We start from the raw sequence: 15,422 nt of genomic DNA on the forward strand, positions 1-15,422 counted from the left end.
CCTATCCCCTATTATAGTGCACCATATCCCCTATTATAGTGCAACCTATCCCCTATTATAGGCCCTCTATCCCCTATATAGCTGCACCTATCCTCAAATATAGTGCACCTATGCCCCTATATAGGCACCTATCCCTATACAGTGGCACCCTGTCCCCTATTAGTGCACAACTATCCCCCTATATAGTCCCCTATCCCCTATATTAGTGCACCTATCCCCTATATAGTGCACCTATCCCCTATATAGGGCACTTATCCTCGTATGATGAGTGGCCTCTATCCCCTATTATAGTGCATTATCCCCCTTATATAGTGGCACCTATTCCCCTATAGGTGCCTCTATCCCCCTATATAGTGCACCTAGTATCCTCTACTTGATAGGGATAGTGTCATGGTTCCACCTGTCACCAGAGGGCAGACGGCGTCAGAGACATCGTGGCTGAGCACTAGGAATGAGCGATATAGACCCGATCACTGGCGCAGGTGTATCGCTGATTTACGCCATCCGCTGAGTAATATCGCCAAATTGATGTGAATAATGCAAGGTGTGTTTTCTTTGTCGCTGTCGCGTGAGAGAGTCTGTTAATTGTTCACTGAGTGACGTGACTGTTACGCGTTCCGCTCGTGAGATGGAGTCAGCTGCACACACTGAGGGATGTTCTGCTTCCTGAGATGAGTATCGACTTTCCTGAGGTGGGTGGTCCTTCTGGGAGGGCTGTGAGGTAGGAGTTCTGTACGCGTAAACGCTGGATGTAGCGAGTTCCAGCTTCCTGAGGTGAGTCGGTCATCCGCGATGGAGGGTGTGTGGAGGCTTGAGCTAGGAGGGATCAGGTGTCGGCTTCCGCTGGAGTTTAGTAGACTTCGCGAGTCGTGAGAGGCACATCTAGGTAAGCTTGAGTCGCAGGGTCCGTGTGTTCTGGTGAACTGAGGCTGCGGGATGTCCTGAGAGTCTCAGGTACATGGCAGGGCGATTTTCTGCGGTAGAGCGTGAGTGGACTGGGAGGTTGTGGAGACTCAGACGATTGTGTCTCTGTGTCGTGTCAGATTGATGAGTTAAGACTGTCGTGATGCCTTGGATATATCGTGTCTTCATTGCGCCGGAATTGTATACTTGTGATTCCCGCGTTGGGAGCTACCTGTTTCCCTGAGTTGAGGAGACGTTATTCTTGTAAGCCGTAAACGCGAGCGTGTTGGCCACGTCTCGCTGTTTGACTCTGCACCTGCTTGTTGTATGAGACATGAACGCTCTCATCGACACGTTCAAGATGCTAGGAAGGATGAGGTTGCCGATTCTTGTGAGGTTGGACTCAGGCAAAAACCCTGAGACAAGGATGAAGCGTTGAAGAGAGTGCTTGCGGATGCCTGAGTGTGATCTACTGTGAGCTCATCGAGAGGGAAGAAAATGAATCGTGTATGGCTGGTGCATCATGAAAGTATGAGTGCTGACTTGAGAGTTGAGAGCAGTTTTGGCAGTGCACAACAGCAGCACAGTACAGTGTGCTGAGCGACCTCGTAGATAGCAAGTTGTAACCTACTCCACTCTATCTCCTATAACATATCATGAGCCAGTGAATAGCATACAAGGCTGTCCACTTCTATTCAGATACCCTGAGTGATGATCGGAAAAATAAAGAGATGTACACGTGAGTAAATCTAGTGTGCAAGTGTGTGAGTTAGTTCTTGGACGTATCGAATATGGTTACGCAACGAGATTCAATATTTACTGCCGTCTAGAGAAACATAGTTTTATGCGACAATTTTTACGGTAGTCTAAACAGTCATTTCTTACTGTATTTCCGCTAATCCCATATCGTATTAACTCCACGGATTACCATCCAAAATGTACACACCCTTTCCAAATCGCCATACAGTATCTACAATGGTGTAATAATCGATATTTTATGATTAACCAAGATTTAAATATTATTAATATCTAGGATATTAAGGGTGAGCGTAAGTTCATGCTACCCTTCCCCATAGCACTAGATCCTTCCCAGCTCGCCAACCACTCCCAGCAACCTCATTCCTCTACAGCACCTCGAGCCCTCCCAGTCCTCAGCCTCCAAACCCTCCCAGCACCTCATCCTTCTCAGCCTCCAACCCTCCCAGCACCTCATCCTTCCCAGCACCTCATCCCTCCCAGTCTCAGCCTCCAACCCTCCCAGCACCTCATCCCTCCCAGCCTCAGCCTCCAACCCTCCCAGCACTTTATCCCTCCCAGCCTCAGTCTCCAACCCTCCCAGCACCTTATCCCTCCCAGCCTCAGTCTCCAACCCTCCCAGCACCTGATCCCTCCTAGCCTCAGTCTCCAACCCTCCCAGCACCTGATCCCTCCTAGCCTCAGCCTCCAACCCTCCCAGCACCTCATCCTTCTCAGCTCCAACCCTCCCAGCACCTCATCCTTCCCAGCCACCTCATTCCCTCCCAGCCTCAGGCCTCCAACCCTCCCAGCACCCTCATCCTTCTCAGCCTCCAACCCTCCCAGCACCTCATCCTTCTCAGCCTCAGCTCTCCAACCCTTGCCCAGACCTCATCCTTCTCAGCCTCAGCCTCCAACCCTCCCAGCACTTATCCCTCCCAGCCTCGAGCCTCCAACCCTCCCAGCACCTAGATCCCTCCCAGCCTCAGTCTCCAACCTCGCCAGCACCTTGCATCCCTTCCTAGCCTCAGTCTCCAACCCTCCCAGGCACCTTATCCCTACCAGCCTCAGTCTCCAAACCCTCCCAGCACCTGATCCCTCCTAGCCTCAGCCTCCAACCTCCCAGCACCTTGATCCCCTCCTAGCCTCAGTCTCCAACCCTCCCAGCACCTTATCCCTACCAGCCTCAGTCTCCAACCCTACCAGCACCTGATCCCTCCTAGCCTCAGCCTCCAAACCCTCCCAGGCCACCTCATCCTTCTCAGCCTCCAACCCTCCCAGCACCTCATCCTTCTCAGCCTCCAACCCTCCCAGCACACCCATCCTTCTCATAGCCTCCAACCCTCCAGCACCTCATCCTTTCTCAGCCTCCAACCCCTCCCAGCACCTTCCTTCACAGCCTCCCAACACTCCCAGCACCTCATCCTTCCCAGCCTCATTCTCCAACCCTCCCAGCACCTTATCCCTCCCAGCCTCAGTCTCCAACCCTCCCAAGCACCTGATCCCTCCTAGCCTCAGCCCTCCAACCCTACCAGCACCTCATCCTCTCAGCCTCCAACCCTCCCAGCACCTCATCCTTCCCAGCCTCAGTCTTCCAACCCTCCCAGCACCTGATCCCTCCTAGCCTCAGTCTGCAACACTCCAGCAATTCAGCTCCAGGGAGGACGAACACAGATACAATGGCAGGCCAGAAGGAATTCAGACTGAAATATGGAATCAGAAGCATACTGCATGGTCTGGGTCAGAAATAAGACTTGTCGATTAATACATCTATCTGGGTTGGTGGGTTTGTGTTATTATGCAGGCTATACTAAGATTTGGATCAGAACAACTGCCTACCTACACTTAGCATTATAAAACAACCTTCCTTCGTTCTCAGCTCTAATCACTCTTTCTCAATGAGGTGCTGTCAGCAGACATATGGGGATAGCATTCAGACAGACAGACAGGGGGGACAGACAACAGAGGGGGACAGACAGACAGCGGGGGACAGAGCACACACACACACAGCGACAAACACACACAGACAGACAGGGGGACAGACAGACAGGGGGACAGACAGACAGGGGGACAGACAGACAGGCAGACAGACAGACAGGGGAATAGAGAATGGGTGCAGTCTATCTGAAGTATTAGGTGCTTGGTGCTATTAGGTGCTAGTATTAGGTGCTAGTATTAGGTGCTAGTATTAGGTGCTAGTATTAGGTGCTAGGTGCTATTAGGTGCTAGTATTAGGTGCTTAGTAATTGTCTCCAAAGCAGGCATTTGTCTGCAATAAGCTGTAACCTGCCATGAACCAACACAAACAGAACCAACTAGTGAAATGTATGCTACAGACTTTACTATCGATATGTCAATCTCACGATTTAAATACGACACTAAAGTAAACTCACCATCGTAGACCTCTATTCATGATCTGATGACAACGTCTGCTATTGTGTGTTAGGCTTTAGGCTACATGGTTGTTATTTCATTATGTCTCAGTAGCCTCTATTTACCAAAGACAGTGCTGATACATTTAATCAGAATCCATCTGTATCAGGGAAATGAGAGGTGACGAAAGTGCGTTGCGTTAAGCTACGGATGTAACTTTTGATCCTAAACTATTAACCGTGATATATATATATACAGTCACAAATCAGTTCTATATTATTGTACAGGTAAACTGTATACATCTTCAGTAACCTATCCAATCATTCAATTACTCACCTTTCCCCCTCTTAGTCGCAGGCTATAGCTCCTTGGTAAACGAGTCTTCAAATGAGATGTTGCACGGAACAAGTGAAAATCCTGAAGCTCCTCCTAAGCAGAGTGGAGCGCACATATGCTGCGTGTGCTCTCTCCCTCTCTCCTTTTATTTATTTATCTCTCTCTCTCCTTTTATTTCTCTCTCTCTCCTTTTATTTCTCTCTCTCTCCTTTTATTTATTTATCTCTCTCCCTCTCTCCTTTTATTTATTTATCTCTCTTTCTCCTTTTATTTCTCTCTCGCTCCTTTTATTTCTTCTTTCTAAAATGTTATTATCTACTCTCCTCCCTTTTATTATTATCTCTCCTCTCTCTCTCTCCTTTCATTTCTCTCTCTCTCCCTTTTATTTCTCTCTCTTCTCCTTTATTTCCTCTCCTCTCTCTTATTCTCTCTCTCTCTCCTTTTTATCTTCTCTCTCTCTTTCTCCTTTTATATTCTCTCTCTCTTCCTTTTATTTTCTCTCTTTCTCCTTTATTTCTCTCTCTCCTCCTTTATTTCTCTCTCTTTCTCCTTTTATTCTCTCTCTCTCTCTCCTTTTATTTCCCTCTCTCCTTTTATTTCTCTCTCTTTCCTCTCCTTTTATTTCTCTCTCTCTCCTTTTATTTCTCTTTCTCTCTCTCTCCTTTTATTTCTCTCTCTTTCTCTCTCCTTTTATTCTCCTCTCTCTTATTTCTCTCTCTTATTTATCTCTCCTTTTATTTCTCTCTCCCTCTCACAGACCTCATATATAGTGATAGATTTCCCTGGCTATATAAGAATAATATATTATTTTCCTATTGATTTAAATATGAACCAAAGCAATGCATGTCAAATAAAATTGTGCCAAATGCTTCTTTCAGTGCTAGTTCTCTCTCTCTCTCCCTCACGTTTGACCTTGCTGGTGTTTCATCATGTCAGTGTCACGCCCTGGCCATAGAGAGGTTTTTATTCTCTATTTTGTTAGGCCAGGGTGTGACTAGGGTGGGCATTCTAGTTTCCTTATTTCTATGTTAGTGTGGTTCCCAATCAGAGGTAGCTGTCTATCGTTGTCTCTGATTGGGGATCATATATGGTACAAGTGGTAATTTTCCGTTTGGGTTTTGTGGGATGATGTTTTCTGTTTAGTGTTTTTCCCTGACAGAACTGTTCGCTTTCGTTTTCTCCTTTTGTCATTTTGTTTGAGTGTTTTTTGAGAACATTAAATCATGAACACTTTCCACGCTGCGCTTTGGTCTCATTCCGACGACAGCCGTTACAGTCAGATCCAGAAGGAAACACCAAAGTGGTGTTTTTCCATTACTGTGGTTGATGCAGCATTGAACCTACCAATCAGGCAGCATATCTCAAGAACTCTTCTTCTTCAGGTTTCTGGGTCCACAGTGTTACGGCACACAGACAGATACAGTGTCAAGACTTCAGCCGAAGTTGGCTCCCCTGCCTGTTCGGGCGGTGCTCGGCGGTCGTCGTCACCGGCCTACTAGCCGCCACCGATCCCTTTTTCGTTCTCTGTTTGTTTTGTCTTATTAGTTGCACCTGTGTCTATTTGTGTGCTTGATGGGCTTCCTTATTTAAAGTACGTTTACCCGCCCTTGTTTTGTGCGGGATTATTCTTGTGTTACGTGTGTGCGTTATTTTAGGTGTGTGCGTGTTCTAGACCTGGTACCCTGTATTTTGGGTGGTCCATTTATTTCCGCGCCCTGTTGTTGTGGGCTTGCTGTTGTGCCTTATTAAAGTGCACTTTTCCCTGTGGAACTCTCTGCTCTCTGCGCCTGATTCTTCCTCACACACCTAGTCCCGCGTGACATACAGTGTATTTGTTACCTTGCTGGTCATTTACTATACCAAGGACTGTGCCCCTGTTGTGTAAAGTGGATACTAGCACCAAAACAGGATCGTTTCTACAATTGTTTGTGTCACCAAAGCTAGGGAATCTCGACCCTGCAAATCTCTGATCAAAATAGTCACTAGACCAGTACATTGTAATATAAGAATATCATAAAGACATCGTGAGCTCTGAGAAGATCACGAAGACAGAGTAAGCTCTCAGGAGACCACGAAGACAGAGTAAGCTCTCAGGAGATCACAAAGACAGAGTGAGCTCTCAGGAGATCACGAAGACAGAGTGAGCTCTCAGGAGATCACGAAGACAGAGTAAGCTCTCAGGAGACCACGAAGACAGAGTGAGCTCTCAGGAGATCGAGAAGACAGAGTAAGCTTCTCAGGAGATCACGAAACATCGTAAGCTCTCAGGAGACACGAAGACATCGTAAGCTCTCAGGAGATCACGAAGACAGAGTGAGCTCTCAGGAGATCACGAAGACAGAGTAAGCTCTCAGGAGATCACGAAGACATCGTAAGCTCTCAGGAGACACGAAGAATCGTGAGCTCTCAGGAGACCACGAAGACAGAGTGAGTTTCTCAGGAGACCACGAAGACAGAGTGAGCTCTCAGGAGACCACGAAGACAGAGTGAGTTTCAGGAGACCCACGAAGACAGAGTGAGCCTCTCAGGAGACCACGAAGACAGAGTGAGCTCTCAAGGAAGACCACGAAGACAGAGTGAGCTCTACAGGAGACCACGAAGACAGAGTAAGCTCTCAGAGATCACGAAGACAGAGTAAGCTCTCAGGAGACCACGAAGACAGAGTAAGCTCTCAGGAGACACGAAGACAGAGTGAGCTCTCAGGAGACCACGAGACAGAGTGAGCTCTCAGGAGACCACGAAGACAGAGTAGACACATAAAAAGAGAAAGATACATTGATTAATGAGCATGAATCCTACATGGCACCTTTATTATCTCTGTAGTGCAGAGCCCTGGTCAAAATGGCCACCCTATTCCTATGAGCCCTGGTCAAAAGTAGTGCACTAGATAGGGAAAGGGTGCATTTGGGAGACAGTAAATATAGATGCTGGTGTTATCCACCTCACCTTCACATATATCAGAATGGGTCCTCTGTCTACAATCACATGCGTGGGTTGGTTTAATTCCCTGAAACAAGGCTGCAACCTAGTGTACTGAGATCTAATAACAGCCTTGTGAATCACTATGTTGCATGTTCAAATGGCACCTATCCCTATGGGATCTGGTCAATGGCACACCTATTCCCTATGGGCCCTGGTCAAATGGCACCTATTCCCTATGGGCCCTTGGTCAAATGGCACCCTGTTCCCTATGGGCCCTGGTCAAATTGGGACCCCCCGACTCTATATTTCCCTATGGGCCCTGGTCAAAGATGGCAATCCTATTCCCTATGTGGGAATCTTCTCTTGTGTTTCGATACTTGGCACTGCGATCCTCCATATGAACGCCTAATTGGGATCGGGTCAAAAATGGCAAAGCCTCTTCCCCTAATGGGCCCTGGGTTCAAATGGCACCCTATTCCCTATGGGCCCTGGTCAAATGGCACCCTATTCCCTATGGGCCCTGGTCAAATGGCACCCTATTCCCTATGGGCACTGGTCAAATGGCACCCTATTCCCTATGGGCCCTGGTCAAATGGCACCCTATTCCCTATGGGCCCTGGTCAAATGGCACCCTATTCCCTGAGGGCCCTGGTCAAATGGCACCCTATTCCCTATGGGCCCTGGTCAAATGGCACCCTATTCCAGTTTGTTATCCATTTATTCCACGTTGGCTAATAGGACGGATGGTAGAGGCAGATTACCCACTCACCGTCGGATCCTTACAAAGCACCCCAACCTACGTCCCCGATATCTCTGTCTCCTCTTCATGCGAATGACTGGGAATGGGGCCTTGTCTGGTTAAGAGCCCGTAAAACAGCAGCCATCTCCTCCGGCACCGTTGTATTCGTACTTGCACAACTCAAATCGCTGTTTGAAAACTGTTTTCTGCCCCTCCCAAAATATGTAATTTGTGGATAATTGGCCCTCTTTCTGGGACTCCCCCACAAACAGGACCAAGCCTGGCCTGCTGAGGAGTGATGGACTCCATTCTAGCTGGAGGGGTGCTCTCATCTTATCTACCAACATAGACAGGGCTCTGACTCCTCTAGCTCCACAATGAGATAGGGTGGAGGCTAGGCAGCAGGCTGTCAGCCAGACTGTTAGCCAGCCTGCCAGCTTAGTGGAGTTTGCCCCTAGCACAGTCAGTGTAGTCAGCTCAGTTTTCCCAATCAAATGAAATCAAAAATACAACCCCTCCCGAAAAATCTATTTTAATTCCAGGTTGTAAGGCAACAAAATAGGAAAAATGCAAAGGGGGTTGAATACTTTCGCAAGCCACTGTATGTTGAACATAATAAACGTCTCCCTATCTTCTGGATGTGTACCAAACTCACTAAAAGTGGCAATAATAAAGCCTCTTGAAAAAGCCAAACCTTGACCCGGAAAAAAATTAAAAAATACACTACCGTTCAAAAGTTTTAGAACACCTACTCATTCAAGGATATTTCTTTATTTTTTACTATTTTCTACATTGTAGAATAATAGTGAAGACATCAAAACTATGACATAACACATATGGAATCATGTAGTAACCAAAGAAAAGTGTTAAACAAATCTAAATATATTTTATATTTGAGATTCTTTAAATAGCCCGCCATTGCCTCGATGACAGCTTTGCACATTCTTGGCATTCTCTCATTCTTGGCGCAGGGATGTGAAGGTAAACGGCAAGGCAATGGAGTGATGAACCACCCCATGCGGTCTCTGCCTGGCCTGCTCCCCTCTCTCCACTGGAATTATCTGACCCTATTACGGGAGATGAGTCACTGGCTTGCTAGTGCTCTCCCATGCCATCCCCAGGAGTCGTGCATCACGTCGTGCCAGGCTTTTCTTCTGATATAGTCAACCTGAGTGGGTTCAGTCACTGACGTGATCTCCCTTTCTGTCCTCGTGCTGTGGAGAAGATCTTTGTGGGCTGTACTCGGCCTTGTCTCAGGGTAGTAAGTTAGTGGTCTGTTAATATCCCTTTGGTATGGTCTTTGGAAAAGTAACTTTGGACGAGGCACAGTGTTACCTGACCCCCCCGTCTCATCCTCCAGTATATATGCAGCAATAGTCTATGTGCCGGGGGACTGGGGTCAGTCTGTCCTATCTGGTATAAATATCCTGTCTTATCTGGTGTCCTGTGTGATCTTATGTATGCTCCCTCTAATTCTCCTCTCTCTCCCTCCCCATGCCTCAGGACTACCTGGCCTGATGACTCCTTGCTGTCTCCAGTCCACCTGGTCGTGCTGCTGATCCAGTTTCAACTGTTCTGCCTGCGGCTATGGAACCCTGACCTGTTCACCGGACGTGCTACCTTGTCCCGGACCTGCTGTTCTCTCACAATCTCTCACTCTCTCTCACTTCTGTGGTGCTGACCTGTTGCACCCTCTATAACCACTGTGATTATTATTTGACCCTGCTGGTCATCGATGAACGTTTGAACATCTTGTAGAACGATCTGACCTTAATGTCCATGTCCACTTACAATCTCCACCCGGCACAGCCAGAACAGGACTGGTTCCTCTCTAGGTTTCTTCATATGTTCCAGCCTTTCTAGGGAGTTTTTTTTAGCCACCGTGCTTCTACACCTGCATTGCTTGCTGTTTGGGGTTTTAGGGCCGGGTTTCTGTATAAGCACTTTGTGACAACCACTGATGTAAAAAGAGCTTTATAAATACATTTGATTAATTGATTGAGAGCACCAGCTGTTCCGGATGACTGTGTGATCACGCTCTCCATAGCCGATGTGAGTAAGACCTTTTAAACAGGTTAACATTCACAAGGCTGCGGGGCCAGATGGATTACTAGGACGAGTATTGAGCATGCTCTGACTAGCTGGCAAGTGTCTTCACTGACATTTTCAACCTCTCCCGGACCCAGTCTGTAATACCTACATGTTTTAAGCAGACCACCATACCTCCATCTACAGCTATGAAATGTTTTGAAAGGCTGGTCATGGCTCACATCAATACCATCATCCCAGACTCCCTGGACCCACACCAATTCGCATACCGCCCCAACAGATCCACAGATGATGCAATCTCTATTGCACTCCACACTGCCCTTTCCCACCTGGACAAAAGGAATACCTATGTGAGAATGCTTTTCATTGACTACAGCTCAGCGTTTAACAACATAGTGCCCTCCATCACTAAGCTAAGGACCCTGGGATTGAACACCTCCCTCTGCAACTGAATCCAGGACATCCTGACGAACCACCCCCAGGTGGTAAGAGTAGGCAGCAACACATCCGCCATGCTGACCCTCAACACGGGGGGCCCCTCAGGGGTGCGTGCTCAGTCCCATCCTTTACTCCCTGTTCACCCACGCGTGGCCGCACACGACTCCGACACCATCATTAAGTTTGCAGACGACACGAAAGTGGTAGGCCTGATCACCAACGACGATGAGACAGCCTATGGGGAGTAGGTCAGAGACCTGGCAGTGTGGTGCCAGGACAACAACCTCTCCCTCAACGTAATCAAGACAAAGGATATGATTGTGGACTACAGGAAAAAGAGGACTGAGCACGCCCCCATTCTCATCGACGGGGCTGTATTGGAGCGGTTCGAGTGTTTCAAGTTCCTTGGTGTCCACATCACCAACAAACTAAAATGGTCCAAGCACCACAAGACAGTCGTGAAGAGGGCACGACAAAACCTATTCCCCCTCAGGAGACTGAAAAGATTTCACATGGGTCCTCAGATCCTCAAAAGGTTCTACAGCTGCACCATCGAGAGCATCCTGACTGGTTGCATCACTGCCTGGTATGGCAACTGCTCAGCCTCCGACCGCAAGGCACTACAGAGGGTAGGTGCAAATGGCCCAACAACCAACAAACAAAAAGGAAAACTCGGCTCCATCATTCATTGAATCAGATGCCTCATTCATCACAAAGCCCGTTGATACTGCCAACTACTTTAATGACTTTTACATTGGCAAGATAAACAAACTTAGGGATGACATGCCAGCAACAAACGCTGACACTACACATCCAAGTATATCTGACCAAATTATGAAAGACAAGCATTGTACTTTTGAATTCCGTAAAGTGAGTGTGGAAGAGGTGAAAAAATAGTTGTCTATAAACAAAGACAAGCCACCGGGGTCTGACAACTTGGATGGAAAATTACTGAGGATAATAGCAGACCATATTACCACTCCTATTTGCCACATCTTCAATTTAAACCTACTAGAGAGCGTGTGCCCTCAGGCTTGGAGGGAAGCTAAAGTCATTCTGCTACCAAAGAATAGTAAAGCCCCCTTTACTGGCTCAAATAGCCCACCAATCAGCCTGTTACCAATCCTTAGTAAACTTCTGGAAAAAATAGTGTTTGACCAGATACAATGCCATTTCACAGTAATCAAATTGACAACAGACTTTCAGCTTATTGGGAAGGACATTCAACAAGCACAGCACTTACACAAATGACCAATGATTGGCTGAGAGAAACTGATGACAAAATGATTGTGGGGGCTGTCTTGTTAGACTTCAGTGCAGCTTTTGACATTATCGATCATAGTCAGCTTCAGAAAAAAACGAATGTGTTATGGCTTTACACCCCCTGTTATAAAGTGGATAAAGAGTTATCTGTCTAACAGAACACAGAGGGTGTTCTTTAATGGAAGCCTCTCCAACATAATCCAGGTAGAATCAGGAAATCCCCAGGGAAGCTGCATAGACCCCTTACTTTTTTCAATCTTTACTAACGACATGCCACTGGCTTTGAGTAAAGCCAGTGTATTTATGTTTGCGGATGGGTCAACACTATACACGTCAACTACTACAGTGACTGAAATGACTGCAATACTTATCAAAGAGCTGCAGTTAGTTTCAGAATGGGTGGCAAGGAATAAGTTAGTCCTAAATATTTCAAACTTAAAGCATTGTATTTAGGACAAAGCATTCACTAAACCCTAAACCTCAACTAAATCTTGTAATAAATAATGTGGAAATTGAGCAAGTTGAGGTGACTAAACTGCTTGGAGTAACCCTAGATTGTAAACTGTCATGGTTAAAACATATTGATGCAGTAGTAGCTAAGATGAGGGGAGAAGTCTGTCTGTAATAAAGCGCTGCTCTACCTTCTTAACAGCACTATCAACAAGGCAGGTCCTACAGGCCCTAGTTTCTACCTTCTTAACAACACTATCAACAAGGCAGGTCCTACAGGCTTAAGAAGGTACGAAAACTCTAAGGTCTCGTAGGACCTTGCCATTGTGATAGTGGCTGTTAAAGAAGGTAGAAACTAGGCGACCTGTGGGACCTGCCTTGATTGATAGTGTTGTTTAAGAGCGTAGAAACTAGTGCGCCTGTTAGATCCTGGTCTTGTTGCATTAAGATTCTAGTATTAAGAAGGTAGAACCTAGGGCTGTAGGACCTGCCTGTCTGAAATAGTGTTTGTTAAAGAAGAGTAGAAACTACGGGCTGTAGGACCTGCCTTGTTTGATGTGTTTTGTTAAGAAGTAGAAATAGGGCCGGTAGGACCTGCCTTGTTGATAGAGTTTTCTTAGAAAGGTAGAAACTAGGGCCTGTAGGACCTGCCTTGTTGAGATAGTGTTGTTAAGAAGGTAGAAAACTAGGGCCTGTAGGACCTGCCTGTTGATAGTGCTGTTAGAAGGTAGAAGCTAGGGCCTGTGGGACCTGCCTTATTGATAGTGTTGTTAAGAAGGTAGAAAAAGGGTCTGTAAGGACTCGCTAGTTGATAGTGCCTGTTAAAGGTAGAACTAGGGCCTGTAGGAACCTGCCTTGATTGTAGTGTTGTTAAGAAGGTAGAAACTAAGGGCCTGTAGGACCTGCCTTGTTGATAGTGTTGTTTAAGAAGGTAGAAACTAGGGCCTGTAGGACCTGCTTGTTGATAGTGTTGTTAAGAAGGTAGAAACTAGGGCCTGTAGGACCTGCCTTGTTGATAGTGTGTTAGAAGGTAGAATACTAGGGCCTGTAGGCACCTGCCCTGTTGATCAGTGCTGTTTAAGAAGGTAGAAGCTAGGGCCTGTGGGACTGCCTTATTGATAGTGTTGGTTAAGAAAGGTAGAACTAGGGTTGTAAAGGACTTGCCTTGTTGATAGTGCTGTTAAGAAGGTAGAAAACTAGGGCGTGTAGGACCTGCCTTGTTGTAGTGTTGTTAAGAAGGTAGAAACTAGGGCCTGTAGGACCTGCGCTGTTGATAGTGTTGTTAAGAAGGTAGAGACTGGACCTGTAGGACCGCCTTGTTGATAGTGAACTGTTAATAAGGTAGAAACTAGGGCCTGTAGGACCTGCTTGTTGATAGTGTAGTTAAGTAAGGTAGAGACTAGGGCCGTAGGACCTGCCTTGTTGATAGTGCTGTTAAGAAAGGTAGAAACTAGGCCTGTAGGACCTGCCTTGTTTCATAGTGTTGTTAAGAAGGTAGAAACTATAGACCTTTAGGCTGTAGGACCTGCCGTTGTTGATGTGTTGTTTAAGAGGTAGAAACTAGGGCATGTAGACCTGCCTTGTTGATAGTGTGTTAAGAAGGTAGAAACTAGGGCCTGTAGGACCTGCCTTGTTGATAGTGTTGTTAAGAAGGTAGAAACTAGGTCCTGTAGGCCTTCTCTGTTGATAGTGTTGTTAAAGAAGGTAGACACTAGGGCCTGTAGACCTGCCTTTTTGATAGTCTGTTAAGAAGGTAGAAACTAGCGCTGTAGGACCTGCCTTGTTGATAGTGCGCGTAATAAGGTAGACACACTAGGGCCTGTAGGACCTGCATTGTGATAGTGTTGTCAAGAAGGTAAGAAACATAGGGCCTGTAGGACCTGCCTTGTTGATAGTGCTGTTAAGAAGGTAGAACGCTAGGGCCGTGTAGGACCTGCCTTTTTGAGTAGTGATGTTAAGAAGGTAGAAACAGGGCCTGTAGGACCTGCCTTGTTGATAGTGTTGTTAAGAAAGGTAGAAACTAGGGCCTGTAGGACCTGCCTGTTTGATAGTGTTGTTAAGCAAGGTAGAAACTAGGGCCTGTAGGAACCTGCCTTAGTTTGATAGTGCTGTTAAGAAGGCTAGAAGCAGGGCTGTAGGACCTGACCTTGTTGATAGTGTGTTAAGAAGGTAGAAACTAGGGCCTGTAGGACTGCCCTGTTGATAGTGCTGTTAAGAAGGTAGAAAGCTAGGCTGTGGGACCTGCCTTATTGATAGTGTTGTTAAGGAGGCTAGAAACTAGGGTCTGTAGGACCTGCCTTGTTGATAGTGCTGTTAAGAAGGTAGAAACTAGGGCCTGTGGGACCTGCCTTTGTTGATAGTGTTTGTTAAGAACGTAGAAACTAGGCTGTAGGACATGTCCCTTAGTTGATAGTGTATGTTTAAGAAGGTAGAAACTAGGGCCTTGCTAGGACCTGCCTTTGTTGATAGTGTTGTTAAGAAGGTAGAAACTAGGGCCTGTGGGACCTGGCCTTGTTTGATAGTGTTGATATAAGAAGGTAGAAACTAGGTCTGCGTAGGACCTGCCTTTGTGATAGTGCTGTTAAGAAGGTAGAAACTAGGGCCTGTGGGACCTGCCTGGTTGATTAGTGTTGTTAAGAAGGTAAGAACTAGGGCCTGTAGGACCTGCCTTGTTGATAGTGTTGTTAAGAAGGTAGAAACTAGGGCCTGTGGGACCTGCCTTGTTGATAGTGTTGTTAAGAAGGTAGAAACTAGGGTCCGTGACCTGCCTTGTTGTAGTGCTGTTAAGAAGGTAGAAACTAGGGCCTGTGGGACCTGCCTTGTTGATAGTGTTGTTATAGTTAAGGTAGAAAACTAGGGCCTCGTAGGACCATGCCTTGTTGATAGTGCTGTTAAGAAGGTAGAAACTAGGGCCTGTAGGACCTGCCTTGTTGATAGTGTTGTTAAGAAGGTAGAAACTTGGGCCTGTAGGACTGCCTTGTTGATAGTGTTGTTAAGAAGGTAGAAACTAGGGCTGTAGGACCCTGCCTTGTTGATAGTGTTCTTAAGAAGGTAGAAACTAGGGCCTGTAGACCTGCCTTGTTGATAGTGTTGTTAAGAAAAGGTAGAAACTAGGCTGTGGGACCTGCCTTGTTGATAGTGCTGTTAAGAAGGTAGAGACTAGGGCCTGTAGGACCTGCCTTGTTGATAGTGTTGTTAAAGGTAGAAACTAGGG

The 15,422-nt window shown here is 46.7% G+C and overlaps 2 protein-coding genes across 2 annotated transcripts in view; both read right to left on the reverse strand.

Moving 5' to 3' along the window:
• npy7r (neuropeptide Y receptor Y7) overlaps positions 1-4,449 on the reverse strand; it is a 12,115-nt gene extending 7,666 nt beyond the window's left edge. Inside the window, exon 1 of the mRNA XM_024140003.2 lies at positions 4,348-4,449. The gene's annotated coding sequence lies outside the window, so the exon portion shown is untranslated. The remainder of the gene's footprint in view (positions 1-4,347) is intronic.
• Positions 4,450-9,882: 5,433 nt separating this feature from the next.
• Positions 9,883-15,422, reverse strand: part of tmem45a (transmembrane protein 45a) — a 124,224-nt gene continuing 118,684 nt past the window's right edge. Inside the window, exon 7 of the transcript XR_011476264.1 lies at positions 9,883-9,902. The gene's annotated coding sequence lies outside the window, so the exon portion shown is untranslated. The remainder of the gene's footprint in view (positions 9,903-15,422) is intronic.

This window comes from Salvelinus sp. IW2-2015, unplaced genomic scaffold (genome assembly GCF_002910315.2).
Source record: "Salvelinus sp. IW2-2015 unplaced genomic scaffold, ASM291031v2 Un_scaffold1980, whole genome shotgun sequence".
Taxonomy (NCBI): domain Eukaryota; kingdom Metazoa; phylum Chordata; class Actinopteri; order Salmoniformes; family Salmonidae; genus Salvelinus; species Salvelinus sp. IW2-2015.